The following is a 20,121-nucleotide window of genomic DNA, read 5'->3' as shown; positions in this document are numbered from 1 at the left end:
GCTGAATTTCATCACAAGTTTCTTGGCAGGCCAGAGATTTCAGCTTTCTGAGTGAAAAAAAGTGATGCTGTGTATGAGAAAAATGACAACCACGTAAGCACAGTCTTACAAAAAATCGGTGTTCACAAATAAGAAAATAATTTCAAATATAGTCTTCAATGATTTGTACTGACATAAAATGAGTTGAGGATCATTTTTTCTTTTTTGAAGATACATTTATATGCCACTGGGACTACAGCCTGTGATAAACACACAGTTGATTATAAACAGTCACATATTTTAGGTGAATGAATTACATCATATAATGTTATTACTTCCTTCTCGTACTCAACACACATTTCCTAAGAGGCTTTTTAGAGCAGGCAGGCACTATGTCATGTGCTGAGCATAACATGGAGAGTTATAGAAAGATAATGCTGGACCTTATTGAATTTACAGTCTCAAGAGCGAAATAGAAATTGGATGAATAACTGCACACAAAGATGGAATTATATTGTGCTAAGTGCTATTAATGGGTGACCAGAGAGACCATTTTGTATCTGACATCAAGGCAAAAACGCTAGAAAGATAAGTAACAATGCATTTTTAAAATTTTTGCATCAAAAAATATGGTAAAGTTGTTTTAAAAGGCCAAACAACAAACTAAAAATATAATTTTGCCACATGTGGCAGAGAGAGAACCAATTTCCATACTGATTGAAGCGTTCCTACAAATCAGTAAGACAAGGCAAAAACACAAAGAAAAATGGGCAATCAAAAAAGGAATATAAACGGATTTCAAATACATAAAAAGATCTTGAGCCTTTTACATCATTAAAAATGCAAGTTAAACAGCTTAAAACAAAACTGGCATTTCTCACTAACCAGATTAGCAAAATTTGAGAAGACTGATCATAAACAATATTGTTAAATACCTGGAAGGAAAGGCATTTTTAGACTCTTGGTATAAATATAAATTGTGGCAAATAACTTACAGCAAAATTTGGCAAGATCTATGATCACTTAGAAAATGCAAACCCTTTGACTTGAGATTTTACTTCAAGAATTCATCCAATGGATATATTTAAATATATATGTATATATATATATACATATATATATAAAGTATTTATACTAATATTTGTCATACCATTGTTTTTAAATGCTAAAAAGGCTAAAAGCTCTCTAAATGTTCATTAACAGGCTATTCAATACATAGAATCATATTCACACAATGAAATACCATGCAGTTGCTTAAAAAATAAAAAGAATAAGACTCCTCATGGACTAACATAGAAAGATCTTAAAAAGATAAACTTGTAAGTCGGGAAAAATAACCCAGGGATTAACAGCAAATGTACTCATTTAAGTATATATATACACATACAGATGCTAGCATAAGAGTAAAATATTTCTAAATATTTTACTGTTAAATTACTGCAACTTAAATAATTGATTACTTCTGGACCCTGGTTGCATGAAGTCATGGGATGCAGAAGCAGATTGTTGAGGATGTGATCCAGCACTTCGAGAGGAGGGGCTTCAAGCTGATGGGGATGAAGATACTGCTGAGCACTACCATGACCTGCAGACGAAGTCATTCTACCCAGCCCTCCTCAGCTACATGAACTCCGGCCCCGTGGTGGCCATGATCTGGGAAGACTCCAACGTGGGTGCTCCTCAAAGGCCATGATGGGACACACAGACTCAGCTGAGGCTGCCTCTGGCACCATCAGGGGGTATTTCCAAGTTCACATCAACAGGAACATCATCTACTCCAACGACTACATGGAGGGGGCCCAGAGGGAGATCCAGCTACGGTTTCAGAGCAGTGAGCTGGTGGATGGGGCAGAGGAAAGCCACCAGAGCAGCATCTATCCAGCCTGAGCATTCAGGTTGCCCTCAGCTACCCCACCAGCCACCCAGGATGAACCACCTCTGTCATCCAGAACTTGAGCCTACACCAAGGCCACCTCCAATCTAACTTCTGCTCCACCCCACCCCAGAGAGGTTGAGCGACCAACTTTATGTGCCTTTTAGTATCCTAGGCCAATAAAAAAAATCATACCAAATCCTTTCTGTACCAAAGTGCCAGACAATCTTTGGGGCACCTCCAAAAGTGTATAGTGTTACCTCCCTTCCCACTAAGAGAGGTGGGAAATTAAAATTCACTGTGTTGTATGGGGGGTGGATCATTTATTACAGTTTCTGCCATTTCTGAGGCAGAATGGGATGAGGACTATATGCAAAGTTGTAAGAATCTGAGAGTAGAAATAAAGCTTACTTTCTCTCTCACACACACACACACACACAAAGAAAGAAAAAAAGGCAGTAATATGGTTACATGCTAGTCAGAATGAGTGATTAAGTACAAGGATCCTAATCCTAACACATATTAATTTGCCAACTAAAGTTGAGCAAGTCACTTAAACTTTCTGAGCTCATTTTTTCCCACCTAAAACAGCACATAATAAATAGTACCTACTTCTAAAAACCAGGATGAAAATTATGTGACATTTATAAAACATTCAGAACAGTGTTTTGAGTGCCATATCACTGAACAGAAGTTTGTTATTCCAAAAACTAAAAATAGAACTTAAAACATTCCCACACTCAACACATAGAACAATAATTATTATTTTATCTATAATAATAATAATAATAATAATAATAATGAATATATGTAAGAATGTGGAAATGTAAAACTACTGCTTTACAGCACAATTTGGTATAACATAGTATGACTGGGGATTTACTAGGAAATTGCCTCAAACAGAACAACATGTTACAATTAGAAATAGCTTAGTTCTTTCAAGCGAAACATTGAGGCCAATCAGAGATTTAAAAGCCAAAGCCACTGAAGGTGACAGCAACTACAAATGATCGCTGCCGCTATGAAACACAGGATGTACTGATGAGTCAGGACTACTGATCACAAGCCACCTCCCCTACCTATAGTACTATCAATAACAGACATCAGAATCAGAGATTGCTTCCTTGCTTCACCAGGATGGTATAAAGATATATTCCATTTGAAAATCTAAAGTATATGAAATGCATTCAAGAATTTAAGACAAAAATCTTTAAATACCAAAGAATGCCAGCTTTTCCCATTCCATACCCTATGTTGTATTTGTGATTAACTTTAGCATCATTTTGTCGTAAAAAAGAAATAAGGCAGTGATTTCTGTTTTCTAACTGAAAAGTTTATATGAAATCAAATGTTATTAAAAAATAAATAAGAGTAGGGGAGATATTCTTATTCTTATAAAAAGCCATATAGGCTTAACCAAGGAAATCATTTGTTAGAATGCCAATGTAATGTACTATTGAACTCTAGTCGATTTTAATTTACTTTTATTGTTGTATGTGATTGAAAGGTAAAAGAAAATGTGTGCCTTTGCCACTGTGTGTAACATCCTGGAAGAGAATGCTTGCAAATCTTCAATTTTAGCAAGCTGGCTTGCATGGTCACATGGAAGGTCTGAACTGCTGAAAGTGTGCCCAGAAAAGAAAACTTCAAAGGAAAGCTACAGAACAACTTTAATTAATTAAAAGATTCTTTATTCATCCTTGATTGTCTATTTCCAGGGCTTCTTAGAATTAACTGGCATAACAAAGAGTAGTTTGTACTACTATAGGATGAGTCTATCACAGTGAGGGTGCTCACTACAGTGCAGTTATGTAGACAGCTGCAAGAAGCAACTTCATTTCCCCTAATATCCCTAGGACAATGTTATTCCTCGCATTCTTTTTTAATCTAAGGTCTACAAGTAACCTGCTTCCCTGATTCCCAAAAGGAAACAAGAATCCTCCCCTTCATCCTCTTCCTCCTCTTTTTTCTCTTATCTCTTCATTTAGTGACAGACTGCCCATGCTATTTAAAATCTATCACTTATGGCTACATTCCACTTACATTACTTACAAAAGCTGCATTTCACAACTGTAACAATGGCGACAGAAGAAATTTATGTGATTACGGTAGAAAATGATGACAATTAAACTTTTAGAAATACTCGGAAGCTTGTTGATCAGATCTCAAAACTCATCTACTGTTTACCTTTATTATTGTTACACTATCGAAGGAACAAAATCTTGAACATATCAATGCTATCATTACTTTGTAAAAGAACACAAAGTATAATTAATGTATGATGAAATTTCACACTCAGGGTGCCAAATATAAATTAATGTAATAGACAACCAAAAATCTAGAAGTTACCTTGATTCTATCTATACAATCACTTCCCACTCTAAATCTACCTTCCAATCTTTTAACTCTGCCTTCTAAATTTCCCTTCAGAAGTCCAAGCTGGCATCGTCTTTCACCTGAATTGCTACCACAGGACTCTCTTAATTTGTTCCAACCTCCAGACTCATCTTCCTCCAATAATCTCCCCTGCTGTCCCCAGATGTTCTTCTGAAGGGCAAATACAATCATACTATTCTTCAACTTGAATGCTTTGGTCACCATCCCTGTAATTACACCCACAGAGACCAACAACCTCTCCAGCTCTATCCTGTCACTCATCCCTAAAGATCTATTTGATATCCCCCTATGATCTCTTGTCTTGATGCTCCATTTGTCTGAAATGCCCTTTCAGGCATCCTAAGACCTGCTAATAAACCCCCTTTCCTAGGTTTTAGCTTAGGTGTAATTTCCTTGGGAAGGCTAGATTATGTGCTCTTCCTCTGAAAATTCACAGCCCCCTGGGATTTCTTCTTTGGAACCTTTGTCAACTATGAATTAATCACCCTACTGCTTCTCTACTGTCAGTATTCTACTGTAAACACCTTGATTGCTGGGACTGTTCTTCTTCTTCTTCTTCTTTTTTTTTCATTTTATGGTCCTCAAAATCTATCCTAGAGAAGATGCTCAACAAATTGTTACTAAATGAATCAATGAGTCAGTCCAGAAAGAAATGAATATAAGTAAAAAGCACTACTATATAAACAAATGAAATCTGACTGGATTAATCCAACCTTGATATGAATGAGACTGGGGTAATATTTCTAGCATTGAGTCAGGTACAACCAGATAGTGAAGCTGAGGTCTATAAAACTGAAAGTTTGAGTTGACAATATATTACCTACCCATCTTCAAATATGCATATAGCTTAATGTTCAATTTTTTTAATCTTCATATTCAATTTCTGTTTGGCTAAAAGGGAAACATTTTGAAACCTATCATTCTTAAGACTGGCTTGTAGAAACACCATAGAACCAGAAAGCCAGGACACACACACATACACACATTCATATCATTTTAGCACCTATTCCTGCTGCTTCGCAGCTTGACTTGATTCAAATCATTGAATGTCCCTAAGCCAATTCCATTTATATTTAAAACAAAATTTCCAAATTATATCTTCTACTAACTTTAGCATTTCCTATCAGAAATTTTCAGGCATTATTTCACATTATAATCACTTTGTATTTTTGTTAAAAAAGTAGAATTTCAAATATGCTGTTTTTTATACTTTCATAATTCTATGTGTCTATGACAGGTTAAGTGATGAAAAATTCTAAAAGGTGGAACAAAATAATTACTTTCAAACTTGATTATGTACTAAGCAAAATGTTTTTATTTATTCAGTAAATTTTTATTGAATACCTGCCATACCTGAAATATATTTGTTGCTAATACCACTGGGTTTATTTGTATTCTCTGTTAATACTGTCCATATTAACCAATTTTTTAGACTAAGGGTTAGCAAACTATGACTCTTGGATTATCTGTTTTGGTAAATATATTTTTACTGGAATATAACCATATTCATTCATTTGGTTGGTACAAAAGTCCAGATTATCTATCCAGCCTGAAAACCACAACAATGGAGTTAAATAGTTGCACAGGCCCAAAGTATTTATGATCTGTTCCTTTACAGAAAAAGTTTGCTGAGTCCTGATCTAGGTACTTTACTTCTATTAAATCACTAAATCACAAAAACAATCCTATGAGAAATTAGCACTATAATAATTCACATTTTATGGGTGATAACTGGGGTACCAAGAAGTTAAGTAATTTGCCAAATATCACAAAATCAACAAGTGGCAGAGCTAGGACAAAGGCACTCTGGTTCTAAGCCTGTGTTCTTAACTAAGATCTAATTTAACAGAAAAAAAAAAAAAAGCAAAAGAATGCTATTTGAAATCTCTTTTTGTTGTTGTTTAATCTGCATGTTAGGGGTGCTTGGGTGGCTCAGTCAAGAATTCTACTCTGATTTTGGCTCAGGTTATGATCTCAGGGTCCTGTGTTGAGCTCTGCCCTGGCCTTTCTCCTTCTCCTTCTCCCTCTGTCCCTCCTCACCACTCTCTTTCTCTCTCTCAAAAAAAAAAGAAAAGAAAAAGGAAAAGGAAAATCAAATCTGCATGTTAGTTTTCCACTGTGGCACATCATTTTTACAAAACTTGATATGAGAGAAAAAAGGAATCTCTGCAAAATGGTAAACCTGGATGTCAGTGCTTTTATTCAAATTAACCTAATGTATTTTATTTAATGAATAGTTTGCTAGTTTTAAAATTAACAATGGTTCTATAGATATTCAATAATAATATGTACCACAATAGTAAATACTTACATATAAAACAGAGTAGTATCCTTTAGAGTCATGCTAGATGTTCTAAAATCTACCAAAATCTATTTGATAGAATTCTTAATCTTGAGGTTTTCTTCTTTCAATGACATTTTTTTTTTTTTTGGTTTGCTTCTAAAAGGTAAAGCTTTAAGAGTCAAATTGTTAGAGAGCATCAGGGTTATCAATCATTTCAAGTAGATTTTATTGTACTTTAAAATCTCTTAATATGTATGCCCGTTGCCTACTCTGGAGACATCCCTCATGGAAATGCAGCTGTGTGAAGTTTGCCAGATGTGGAACAGCATGGAGGAATATTCCAAGCTGTTCTTTCAGAAGGGCTAATGGTCCCCTCTAATTATGTTGGTACAAAAGTCCATGTTTTAAGTCCTTCCCTCATTTAAACTCTGTTGCATGGACTTATATACTTCTACATTTCTAAAATCTTGAATAGTAGTTAAAATTACTGCAAAAGATGAAAGCTCTTTCTTCAGAAGATAATCCCTGCAAATGACCAGCATCTTTGACTTGATTAGTCCACACAATGACACACAGTGGCAATTCTAACAGAATACACAAAATGTATTCATTAATATTTCTTGAACACCTACTATGTGCTAGGTTCTGTTCTAGGTACTAGGGATTAAAAGAGTGAACGAATGAAAAGTCCTGCTTAGTGACCCTTAAAGTTTATCCTAATTATACCCTAAATTAGCTATAAATGAAAAGCTCTGCTCTGGATTTTAAAGAAAAAATTTTAAAAGAATAATACATGTGTATTTTTCTCTTTCAAAATTCATACAGAAAGAGGAGTAAGTTTTATTATTTGTGCTGTTAAATTATAAGAAGATTTATTCTGTATATGACCCTTTTCCTTTGTTTTTCATTTAAGAATTTTTACACATGTTCTTAAAATGCTAATATTCAATCATTTTCTTCTTCATGAAAAACGACTTTCATGTGAAGGTCATGACCTGGAGCAGTAAAGGGAAATATGACATGATTTTTGCTTAGCACCATGACAGTAGAGTCAATAACCAGCTGAGATTATATATACCAGATGAGATTATATATACTTTCTGAGGACATGGGAGATAAAGCATGGAATAGTGGTGATATAGAGTAAGCAGAGTCCACAGTAGTCCTTCTGCTTTCTAACAAGTATATGAACTCCCATGCTGTAAGATGGTGAAAGCTAACACCATCACCAACACAGAAAAGGGGATTTCTAGAATTTTCTATGAAAGCTAATGGGGCTTCATGGCCATCCTTCTACCACTGCCTAATTCTCTAATAGTTTTTATAAATAGGGCTGCTTTTGAAAAGGCTTATCAAGACAAGGAAGGTAAGGTAAAGGAAAATGATAATCTTTCAGATGAATGATCAAGGTATGCCTTTTATCAATAATGTGTTCATCCTATGTACTCCCCTCCTGAGTGGTAAAGAGGATTAAAAGAATCTAAGAGATCTGGACTCACATTTATGTGCCTTTGGTGCTATTACTCACCCAAATTCAAGGAACAATATGCCAGTACAGGAGAGTACACTTCCCTGGACAAGGATAGTAACTGGTTTTAGCCTTGAGCCCAGATGTCATATTGAAGCAAATGTAATGTTATATCTATAAAGTATTCCATAAATTAATTATATTGCACTTCTTAGTTCACTAAATACATATATCACTATATATGTATGACTTCAGCCACCTAAAAAATTCAGTTGTCATTTATAAATCTCATAGCACAATGTAAGTGTAAAAGGAAGATTTTGAGAATGATATGAAATAGGCAGGCAGGACATCTTTAGCTGATGTTAAAATAAATGACATAAGGACCACATTTGTAGCTATAACAGTTAGCAACTCTTTAACACAATTAACAACAGAAAGAAATAGTCCAAATGTAAGAGTATTCTTACCAAAATATTTATTTTTCTTACTGGCCTGCTACCATATTACTTATAGTCAAATAATACATAACATAAACCTAGCATACACATGTGACCAAGACAGAGAAAAAAATTAGTTGACATGGCAGTCTTCTTTTTAGGGGAGCTAAAACCGAGTCTCACAACATAACTAAATGTCTAATATCTTTGAATAAGATAATTATATCTCTTGAGAAATCATTCCTTTATAATGGATGATTTCATCTATGCCAGACAACCAGTATATTTTAATTAAAAGATTACTCCCCAAATACTGCAAAGGAGCTGATATAATGAATTAAGAAACATTGCCTGTTATTGATTACACAAAATCTGTCCTAAGGTCCAATTAGTTAAAAAATAAAAAAAAAAAGTCTATTATATTAAAAACATTTGTACCCATTTCATATGACAAGGACATTTTGCATTCTCTAATAATACACCATTAACTGGGATGAGTGTTTAAAGTTTTGTATTATGCAGTTCCTCTGTTTTTCAAATATTTCTGCTGATAAGATTATGCTAAAACCTCTGCTATAGTTCTCAGAATTTTATGAACAGAGTGATGAACGTAATTCCTTTTATCATAAGTTGGATTCTAAGGTGTGGTGAAATCATTATGTTTTCTGTATTCTTTATTTTAAAATTTTATTTTATAAAATATCAAGGTCTAATAACTAAACTTTGTAAAAAAACATACCCTTAATAAAAGCAAATTTTTAGCAATTTAAATAATTACAAGATAAATGAAAAATATTGCTACAGTTTTTATAATATCTGTTTTCTAGCTCTGTTCAATTTGTTTTTCACCAAAGAAAACTCATTAGCCAGAAAACTTTTTTGAAATATAGAAAATGGTAATAAACCAATCACACTGGTATTATAAAAATGAATAGTATATTAAGAATTAAGATAGTCTCTACCAAATAAAGTGTGAATCTTTGATTAGTAATAATATTCAAGAAATGAGGTTTCTGATGCACTTTACAGTTAATCATCAAGCAGACAATCCTCCTTGTTTACTACATTTAATTTTTTTACTAAAATGCATTAGGATGTTTTGCTTAATATTCAGGAAATTATCATGATCACAAGTGAATCTCAGCTGATGACTGAGGGTTTGGTGATAATTCAGAGGAATAATTCTGAATATAATTATCATTCCACCTTCTGAAGAGTTATTTGGACTGAATTCATTTCCTGGAAACTGGATTAAGGTGCTCTTCTGACACTCTATTACCCTAGCAATTTATGCATGAATTGGTCTTAACACTTAATAAACTATCTCAACATGAGTTTGTATGTGCCTGAGCATCCCAGAGTAAATTTTCATGGTTTTATCATTAGCATCCATCTACCACTTAATATACAGTTGATGCTTAATAAATATGTATTGAACAGAATCATTAACAGTCCACATCAGGCAACAATGAAAATACTTCATCTTCTTCAGAAATCAAAAGAATATTTAAGCTTCACCTGAGTGTAAATGGTAGAAAAATGCTGATGTGCTTTTAAAAATGGAGCAAATCATAAACTTATTTTAAATAATCTGCTGCACTGTTTACACTTCTAATATTGACAAGTATAGCTTTAGGAAGACAAAGAATACTAAGCAAAGCATAAAGTACATTTAATCACATTGTCTCTGTGAGGATGGATTTAAAAGAATGACAGTTTACCAAAGCAGCAGAGGCCAGAATGAGACACTGAAAGCCCAAGGATGTCATCTTTCCATTGTGGGGACAGTTACAGGGCTGATAAATTAAGAAAATCAAGGGAAACGAGGCAAAGGCACAACTTAACATATTCACAAGATGCCTATTTTACTATACTTTTTAATTCGATATATAATACGGTCTTTTTAAAGCTATACCTTAAAAGTTTTGATTTTATTTTACTTTTTATAAGATTTTATTCATTTATTTGATGGGGGTGGTGGGGAGAGCGTGGGGGAGGGGGAGAAGGAGAGAGAGAGAGAGAGAGAACCAACAAACAAGCAGGGGGAGCAGCAGGCAGAAGGAGAAGGAAAAGCAGATTCCTCACTAAGTAGGGAGACTGATGTAGGACTGGATCTAACCCCAGGACCCTGGAATCATGACCTGAGCCAAAGGCAGATGGTTAACCAACTGAGCCACCCAGGCACCCCAGTTCCATTTTTATTTTAAAAAGCATTTTTATTTTAAAAAGCATTTTTATTTTAAAAAGCATTCCATTTTATTTTATTTTTTTTTAAAAAGCATCATGCTTCACTATGTGGAAAGTATGGAAAGTTAGTAACTGGTTAATTTAATGACAAGAAATAAAATTCTAATTACAATCAGAAAATGATAGTGAACAGTAACCATTAATAAAAGCTATTTACTGGGGCTTTATTGTATGACAGGTACATGTTAATCCCTTTATTTCCATTAGGCCATTTAATTCTTAAAACATCTTTGTGATGTGGTTATCAGTTTTGCTTCTATTATACAACAGAACACTAAGGAGTGAAAACACTTCAAGTGTAAATCAAAAACTAAAAGTACACACACTTCTAATTAGGCTTAACGCCATTACTGTTTATCAAACTTAGTGAGTGCTGCTTCTGATACTTTGCTTTAATTAAATTAATATAATCTTGTTTTAAGCCTAGAAAGAGAAATGTTTCATTTACATTTGAATTTGTCAAGACCTCTAAAATACACTGAAAAGAACGAAGGAAAGGTACTGTATTAAATATAGTAACTGTTCTTTACCTTTTTGTTTTGTTTTATTTTTTTAAGATTTTATTTATTTATGAGAGACACAGAGAGAGACAGGCAGAGACACAGGCAGAGGGAGAAGCAGGCTCCATGCAGGGAGCCCGATGTGGGACTTGATCTCAGGACTCCATCATCACACCCTGGGCCCAAGGCAAGCGCTAAACCGCTGAGCCACCCAGGAACCTGTTCTTTCCCTTTTTAAAACTGAACTGTCCAAAGAAAACTCCAGGACACAAATTTTGATCAACTGCCTTACAGACATTATTGTACATTCCAAAGGGGAAATGATGATGAAAGAATGGGGTTGACATCTACATGTAATATACAGATGACACAGATATATTTTTTATTTGTCCTATGTTTAAAGGCATTTACGATTATGAAGGAAACCAAGCCAACTATTATCCACACAGTTCACTGAGGAGTCGTTTTCACATCAGAAGAACATAACTGAATAGAGAAATATATGAAAAGAATAATCGACAAGTGAATTCCTATCACATAAATAAATTAATGAAGAGTAGAAAACCTAAAACAGGATTTATAAGAGAAACTAAATTATGAACTGGATTATTAAAAGATAACACATTGGTAAAATTAAAAATATACACAGCACTCAAGTCCTATTAAACAGCAAGCCAGAATCTCATTCGAACTGAACCACTTGTGAACTGGAAAGCTGAAGTGCCACATGATATCAACCAACGAATGAGTATATAATACATAAAGAGAGAGACCTAAACCTTCAGTCAATTTTTAATCCTCACTTATAATTTTATTTTTCAAATATTTTCTCACATTAGATTCATTTCTTGTTTATATTGCCTGCTAGTAAATTAGTAGCAATTTCTTTAATGACAGTACAACACTGACCTCTTAAACAGCTAAATAAATTTGTAAATAAACAAATAGAGTTGTGTTAAGGAAGCTAACCATAATTCCAAGCTTTGAAATAATTTATCGAACATGCTCAGGTTTTTTTCTTTTCCCAGGTGGATTAAAATATTTTTATGTATTTGGATAAACTAAAATAATATAGAGTCACTGGGGAAAAATTCATTAGAGCATAAGAAAAAGACAAAATATTTAGTGCTTGAAGGCAAAAATCATTAACATTATGGACTTATCTTCAGGATGATATGTACATATGAATATATAGTTCTCTATAATTAAAATAATTCTAAACATGCTGTTTCACAATATGCTTTTTTCTTACAACATATTGGGCAGATCTTTCTAAGATAATAAATAACAGACGACAGATCAAATACTTTTTGGTGCCTGCATCATGTTAAATTTTACCAGTATACGATGATTTTTTTTTAAATTATGCCCAGTAGTAGATTTTTAGGTTGCTTTCAGTTTTTCCTCTACTATAAACAATGCTTCACTCCTGTTTCCCCTACATTTTTTCATTTTGTCCTGAAAACAAATGTCGAGGAACCGGACTGCAGCACACATAAACTGACATTTCACTCAAAAATCTCCTACTTTTAACTATTGTTTAACACTCAGATAGAAAATATATCATAATCTGTAAAAACTCATCATTTCTCTTCATCTTTTTATATCCTGATTTCCTCTGTTAATGAACAATCCTCTTTTCCTCAATTTAACTCAAAATAATCAGAGAATAAGGGTTACAATTAAAATAGAGATACAATTCTATTGTATCTAAAATATCACATAAATATTTTAGATTTAGAATCTATTGATTCTAAAATATCATATAGATATTTTCTATGCACATATATTCTTTTATTCAAATATATAATATTCAGAGGAGCCACATCAAAGCCACAAAGAAACCACAAAATTTAAACCAGGCTTGTTACATATTTCAAAACTATAACCATTTTAAGCAGAATCAGACCTATAAATGCAGATTGTCACAAGGAAAGGTGCTGGGGGGGATGGGCAGAATGAGTGAAGGGGAGTAAGAGATGCAGATTTCCAGTTAGAGAATGAGTAAGGCATGGGAATAAAGTCAATGATATTGTAATGCTGTTGTATGATGACAGATGGTAGCTACACTTGTGGTGAGCACAGCATAAAGTATAGAGGTGTTGAATCACTATGCTGTACACCTGAAACTAATGTAACATTGCACTATATATACAACTATACTCAAAAGGAAAATTAAAAAAAAAACTATTCCCATCTTTCTTTCTAACTCTGGACCTCATAGAGGATGCACTCAGATGAGAAGATAAATCTCTCAGTTTTTTGAGAGGTCTGAAACAGAGGGACTATCGTACTGAAAGGGGATACCTTGCACCACAATACCTTAAATGGTGACATCAAACCTATTCTACTTCTTTAAACTGAATTCATATATCTTCACAAGAATGTGACTATCAAGAATATTTAAATATATAATGTTAAAAGATAAATATACAGCCGTTTTGAATACTCTTATAATTAATGTTCAATTCAACAAACATTCCAGAGTCTGCAACATTTCAGAAACTGTACTAATTTCTTGGGGATATAAAGATAAATTACCTCTGGCTCTGAAGCTCAAGGAGCTTCCAATATATCTAACTTAAGAAAAATATTAATGAAGCTACAAAAAACTTATTACCATAATTTCCATTGGTAAATTACTGTATATTAAATAATTTATATATGACTAAAACAAATCTTTTCGTTTAGATATTATTATAAGCTTTGGGATCAAAGATATACTATAAACATTACTGAAAATATTTCAGTGGAAGCAGAATGTTGACCATCTTTCCTCAAAAGCAAAAAACAACAATGAAACCCAACAAAATAATTAGAACACCAAGCTTGGAATATTTAAAAATAAGTGAAATTAATATTCAATTCATAGCATTGTAAACTCCTATATAAGCAATTAACATATTTACTTTCTAGAAAAACAGAAAGTTGTATTGAAATGGAAAACAAGCACAACAGACACTGACAAACAAAAAGGGCTGAGGACATCTGGTAAAAGAAATTTCAGATGGATTTCTTTCAATATTGCCTTTTATAATCCCTATGTAGAAATCTACCCCCCCACTTTAATTTTTTCCCCTGAAATAAGTTGTTTTACTTTTTGCTTATACGTATAATGGTAATAATGAGCAAGCTAAAACCAAGGAAATGACTTAATATCTTCACGTATGTTGTTAAAAGTAGTTATTTTAAATTAAAATTGTAGAACAGAAAATCTCATTATTAATCTTTTGTCATTTGCATGGTAATAAAATAACATTTTCCAATCTTTGATTTTCTTCGTAAGTGAAAGAATACTTAACTTCTTTAAGAAGAGTAATCATTGAAATGTTGACACCTGGGTAAATTTTGTTCAGTGCATACTTTTTTCACATTTTGATGAATCATCAGCATATTTTATTTATTGTCTGCCTACACCGTTAAAACTCTCTAACAGATATACTAGCTTTAGATATTAGACAACTATACTTTAAATTAACTTATTAAGTTAATAAAATAACTTGATAATTTATTTAATAAAGACACATTTTATGCACAAAAGTGGTGTTGTTTTGAGCTGCTATAGCAGGGAGCAACAAGAATTCACAAACAAAGCATTGTCCTAAATGCCTGCTTAACTTTATCATTTTGCTGCTAATCAGTAGTTCAATATATAACCTATCTTTGAAATTACTTTCTTTGGATTCATTTTGTCCTTGGGGCCACCGTGGTATAAAAAGTGTGATATTTGTGCAAAGTGACTGGAACTTGGAATGACAACATGATTTCCTGCATAACTTTTGTAATGTCACTTTATGTAAAATTATCTGAGTGTTGGTTTTCTCATAAGTAAAGCGGGGTTATGGTCATATAGTTCTTCATCAGATCGAAAGTGTTATATTTAATATACCTAGCATGCAGTTTCTTGCATAGTAACTACTCAGTTAAATGACATCAATGAAAATTAGACTATTATCTAAACAAAAAAGGGAAAGCTAAAATAAACAAGAATGTCTTACTTATATACTATTCCATCTTATATCTAGCTTATACATATTCAACTAGAAAGCTACTTTCTTTTACGAAATTAAAGAATAAAAATTTTTCTTTAAAGAACGAATCTTTAGGCTTTATAAGCTGCCCAAGTGAACTACCCCTAGTCAGAGACTGTCACAAGAAAAACAATGTAATTTATGTAGCTTCTCTAACAAATCTTTTTCAAGTTATTAGAGAGTTTTGTTCATCATGAGATAAAAACACCACAGCAGAAAGTTGCTAATAGAAACCATTATATACATAGCTTGAAATCTCACCATTAAAAAAAGAAATCTATGTGAAACATTTTTTATGTACATGTACAACTTTCAATCAGAAAGCTCAAATATTAAATATTGGTAAAGGAATACAATTTTTTAAAAAGGAGGGTTCTCAGATATGCAATAATCTGCTTTTATAACATTTGATTCAAGTACCTTCAAAAAATTCCCTGTGTCTTTAGGTAGACATCTGTTACAGCAAATATCTGAGATATTCACTGGGATGTTATACATGAAACCAGGACAGGAATGGTTATAGAGCTCAAATCACTATACGTTTGCTTTTTTAACTTTTTATAATTTATAGCCTCCACCTATTTTTAATAGGTTTTCCCTAGTGTTCTTCAAATAGTTCAGAGGGAAACATCATGCTCCATGCTACAAAAAATTGAGCATGTCACCCTAAACATTTAGAATTTATTTACTTTTGCATTATATTCTTAGTTACTAAAAGGGAATGAATGATGTTTCAGAAATGAGCAAGACAATCCATAATGATTCTTAAGTATATCTAAAGCTAGTTAATGCAAACAATATACCCATATACATATGAATCATCTCGTAGAAAATTCTGATTATCAAGTTAAGTGATGACCATACTTCTATAGTAAGTGCAAAGGCCACGTATTCCTGAATCTGCCCCATTTCAGTAGGCAAGGAGCATGACTTTAATAGTGGTGATACCCGAACTAGTAACAGAACACAGATATGATCACAGATCATAGATCAGCACAGATATGTGCTGGTACCCAAATGCAAGGGGCAAGAGCCTGGAATGTTCATTGAATATGATACAGTTACTGAATGACGTTGACCATGAGAACACAATCTGAATCCACAGTGGGGAGGTAAGTTATAAAGACGCCACATATGCTGATGGTAAAAGAAAAGGGTTTGTTCAGCAATTCAAACTGGTAAAGGGTACTCTAAGTGGCAGATGGACAAGCTTCTTTCTCAGGAATTTTCTGCCAATCAGGATAATTTCCAGTTCATGAAATACTGATTCTAGCTCCAAACTGACTGATCACATCTTACTTCTTTGTGAAATCTTTGCTGCACATCTCCAGCAGCTGCAGGGTTCTAGATAGGGACATTTTCAAACCAATTATTGTACCAAGAGGAGAGATAATAAAACAGCTGGTATTCCCTGAGCAAGAGAAACTCCAGCCAATTGTTTCATTCCTGACACAGTTCTCTGTGCGCGCACTCTTGACCAAACCCAGGGGAGTGAATATAATGGCTTCAGGTCCAAGCCAGTGAATTCAGCCTCTAAAAAGCTTCTAACTATGGATCAGCTTTAATAAGTGTCTAAGTCACCTCTAGGGTACAGAAAGAGATGAGATGGCCCTGGTACATATTAAGTAATAGACAAATAGGTGATACATGTTGACTTAACAGATGTCTCAAACACAGAAGTTGCATTTAAGTAAAACTAAATATGAGGGCAAATCATGTAGCAGAAACAACACTTGATTTGAGTAATGAGGTTTTCAATCCTAAAACTAGTTATTGATAGCTGACCCTGAGAAGGTACATGGCAGTTACTTGATCTCTCTACTCAGCTGTGTCTGAACTTTAAAAATAAAGGGCTTGGGCAAATCTTTTGGTTCAGATTATTCAACTGAACCTACAGACATTTGAGGGTTGCTAGACAAATGGATATAGGTTGTGCCCCTAATTTCAGTCAAACAAGCTTTTCTTTCTCTCTCCTTCCTTCTTTCTTTCCTTTCTCCCTCCCTCCCTCCCTCCCTCCTCCTCAGTCTCTCTCTCTCTCTAACACACAGAACATATAATTAGGTCAGACCATCGGGGATAAAACTCTGATTGCAGCCATTTACTAACGTGGGCAAGTTACTTCAATTCTCCATCCTTCAGACTCCTTGCATAAAGAGGAACATCATGGCATCTACTTCATGAACTATTTCCTTAAATCTGTGCAATAATCCTATACAAAATATTTAAAATACAGACTTTCAAATAATACAAGCTAAAATATCATACAGTAAATATCATGTTACCATCATTATCATTGTCATCATCATCAGAAGAGACATCATTCTCAGAAGAGAAATCTTGTAAGAAAGATGATTTAAAATTAATTTCTTCATTATACTGATGCCTCACTAGGCTGACCATATGAAAAGCTTCAGAGGGAAATATTTCAAATACCTACAGAATGACATACTATAATGTATGAAAAAAATTATTTATAAAAATTTTAAAAACCATCAAATAATCAGATTAAGTAAACCATTATTTAACATTTCTATCTGAGGGCACCTGGATGGCTCAGTGGGTTGAGCTTCTGCCTTCGGCTCAGTTTGTGATTCCAGGACCCTGGGATCAAGGGCCACACTAAACTCCCTGCTTCTTCCTCTCCCTCTGCCTGCCACTCCCCCTGCTTGTGCTTGCACTCCCTCTCCCTCTCTGTCAAATAAATAATTTCTAAAAAATAAAATTACTATTTGACCATCTTAGTCAAAATTTCTAAAATGATTGTTACACAGGAATAATTCATTATTGTATTAAACTATTGTCCTACCATTAAAGATCATGATAATCAGCTTATAATCAGTACTTTAGTTACATTCTTCAACTTGTTACCTCCTTTACAAGTTGAGCGTCAAGGAGAAGTCATTTTGTTGCATTGTAAATTATGATGTAACTATATGTAAGTAATAATTACATACAATTTGAAAACTAAAATTATTAGTAGATGATACTATAGCAGAAACAATGAAAACCACAGTCTTACTAGGTTTTAAATGTCGTCCTAGGGGATCCGTGGGTGGCTCAGCGGTTTGGCGCCTGCTTTTGGCCCAGGGCGCGATCCTGGAGACCTGGGATCGAATCCCATGTCGGGCTCCCGGTGCATGGAGCCTGCTTCTCCCTCTGCCTGTCTCTGCCTCTCTCTCTCTCTCTCTCTCTCTCTCTCTCTCTCTGTGACTATCATAAATAAGTAAAAATTTTAAAAAAATTAAATGTCATCCTATCTAACATGACATGACTTCCCTACACAGTGTATTATGCCAATAAAATATTTTCCAGCAGAAATGATAAATTTAGATCTCTTTCACAGAATGAACAAAGGACTCTCTATGGTGGCCTGAAATCTATAAGATCTGCTATGATTCTTTACTGTCTTCTGCACTGCCCGCCATGCCACCCAATGAAGAAATCCTATGCTCAGCCTTCTTTTCTCAGTGCCACCCCTTAGAACCATGCCATGCAGTTTCTCTAGAACTGCAAGGTACACCACCTACCAAACCACACCCAACATCCCTGAAGAACATAAATACATAGAGTCCTTTGCTTTTGATTCTCAACTATGCTACTTGCATTTTATCAGAGATCATTTAAAAGATTCTAGTGTTTTCTAAAATCCCAGTTTAAAGAGGAGCAACAGGAACCATATCAAAAGCATAAGAGTAAGGGTGTGAGCACAAACACATTTTAAGTATTTCAACTGGAATGACTGTTTTTCGAACTGGTCTAATTCAGAGTCAGACCACAAAAGGGCCAGTTCCTTTCTCCTTCCTGTGGTGATAATCAGCATACCCAGACTGGCACATTCCATCCCTTATACGTGTTTTGCAAGGAGGACCAGGCAGGAGGTTGTAACCAGATCACTGTAAAAGGCCTCAACAGTTCAAATATATCCCTTCTGATTAAGGATTACTAGAAAGAAGTTCTGTACCAGAAAATCCATTATTCCAAATGTATTCCAGAATACATTTGATGAAACTAGAATATTTCATATCCAGTTATTTGGGATAATAAGTTATTTTTATAACTTTAAAAAGTTCAGAGGTAGTCAATCTATTAAGAATGCAGGCAGAGAGGAATTCACCAAAGAGACAAAATAAAAGCATTCCAGACTGAGGTTCTAGCATATAAAAAAATCATGGTGTTATGAAATAGCATATCATTATAAGGGAAAATACAAGTAGTTTGGGTTTTAGAAGGAATAGGGTAATTTTTATTGAAAATGTAAGCAGGGGCAGATCTTGCTATATTGTCTAGTTTTTGTCAGTAGGGAGACATTTAAAAACCCTAAGCATAAAAATGCCTTATCCAGAATGACATATTTAAGAAAGAGTACTACAGAAGCCATTATTTGGAGAGGGGATGGACTATACGAGTGCAGCTCATCATTCTTCCAGGAGTGTAAATGAGGTCTTTAATCAAAGCACTGCCTGCAAAGACTAAGCAAAGTAGATTTTTACAAAATGACAATACAGGCCACTGAAAATTTCTAACAGAAATCATACCAAACAACCATGGGTATCAGAAAGAGAGAGGTGGAAAAACAAGCATTTTGAATTCCTAAAGAAACTGGAGTTGCATTTGAAATTAACTTGAAAATTTAGCAACTGCTCAAAAGGAAACACTTTATATTCATTAAAAACAGAACAAGAGTTTTATATTCAGAAAATAGCTAATCATAAAAGAATATAATTCAGAGAGATATATAAAGACAGACAAAATTTGCTCAGTTCATTTTAATATGCAGTTAGAAGTAGCTAAGCTAGGACTATGATAGGAATCTAGATCCTCTTTAAAATTCTTCATAGAAAGTATAATTAAATTAAAAGGAATAAAACAAGAATGAGCTCTTTTTGGAAAACCTTATGACCT

At 33.9% G+C, this 20,121-nt stretch overlaps 1 protein-coding gene and 1 pseudogene across 1 annotated transcript in view; one reads left to right on the top strand and one right to left on the bottom strand.

Moving 5' to 3' along the window:
• The window catches only part of CHSY3 (chondroitin sulfate synthase 3), a 267,680-nt gene that overhangs the window by 187,138 nt on the left and 60,421 nt on the right, over window positions 1-20,121 (bottom strand). The gene's annotated exons all lie outside the window — the stretch shown is intronic.
• LOC102151274 lies at window positions 1,470-1,866 on the top strand (annotated as a pseudogene).

The sequence above is a fragment of the Canis lupus genome, chromosome 11 (genome assembly GCF_011100685.1).
Source record: "Canis lupus familiaris isolate Mischka breed German Shepherd chromosome 11, alternate assembly UU_Cfam_GSD_1.0, whole genome shotgun sequence".
In the NCBI taxonomy this organism is placed as follows: Eukaryota; Metazoa; Chordata; class Mammalia; order Carnivora; family Canidae; genus Canis; species Canis lupus.
Note: the sequence above shows the minus strand (reverse complement) of the source record. Positions and strands in the feature narration are given on the sequence as shown.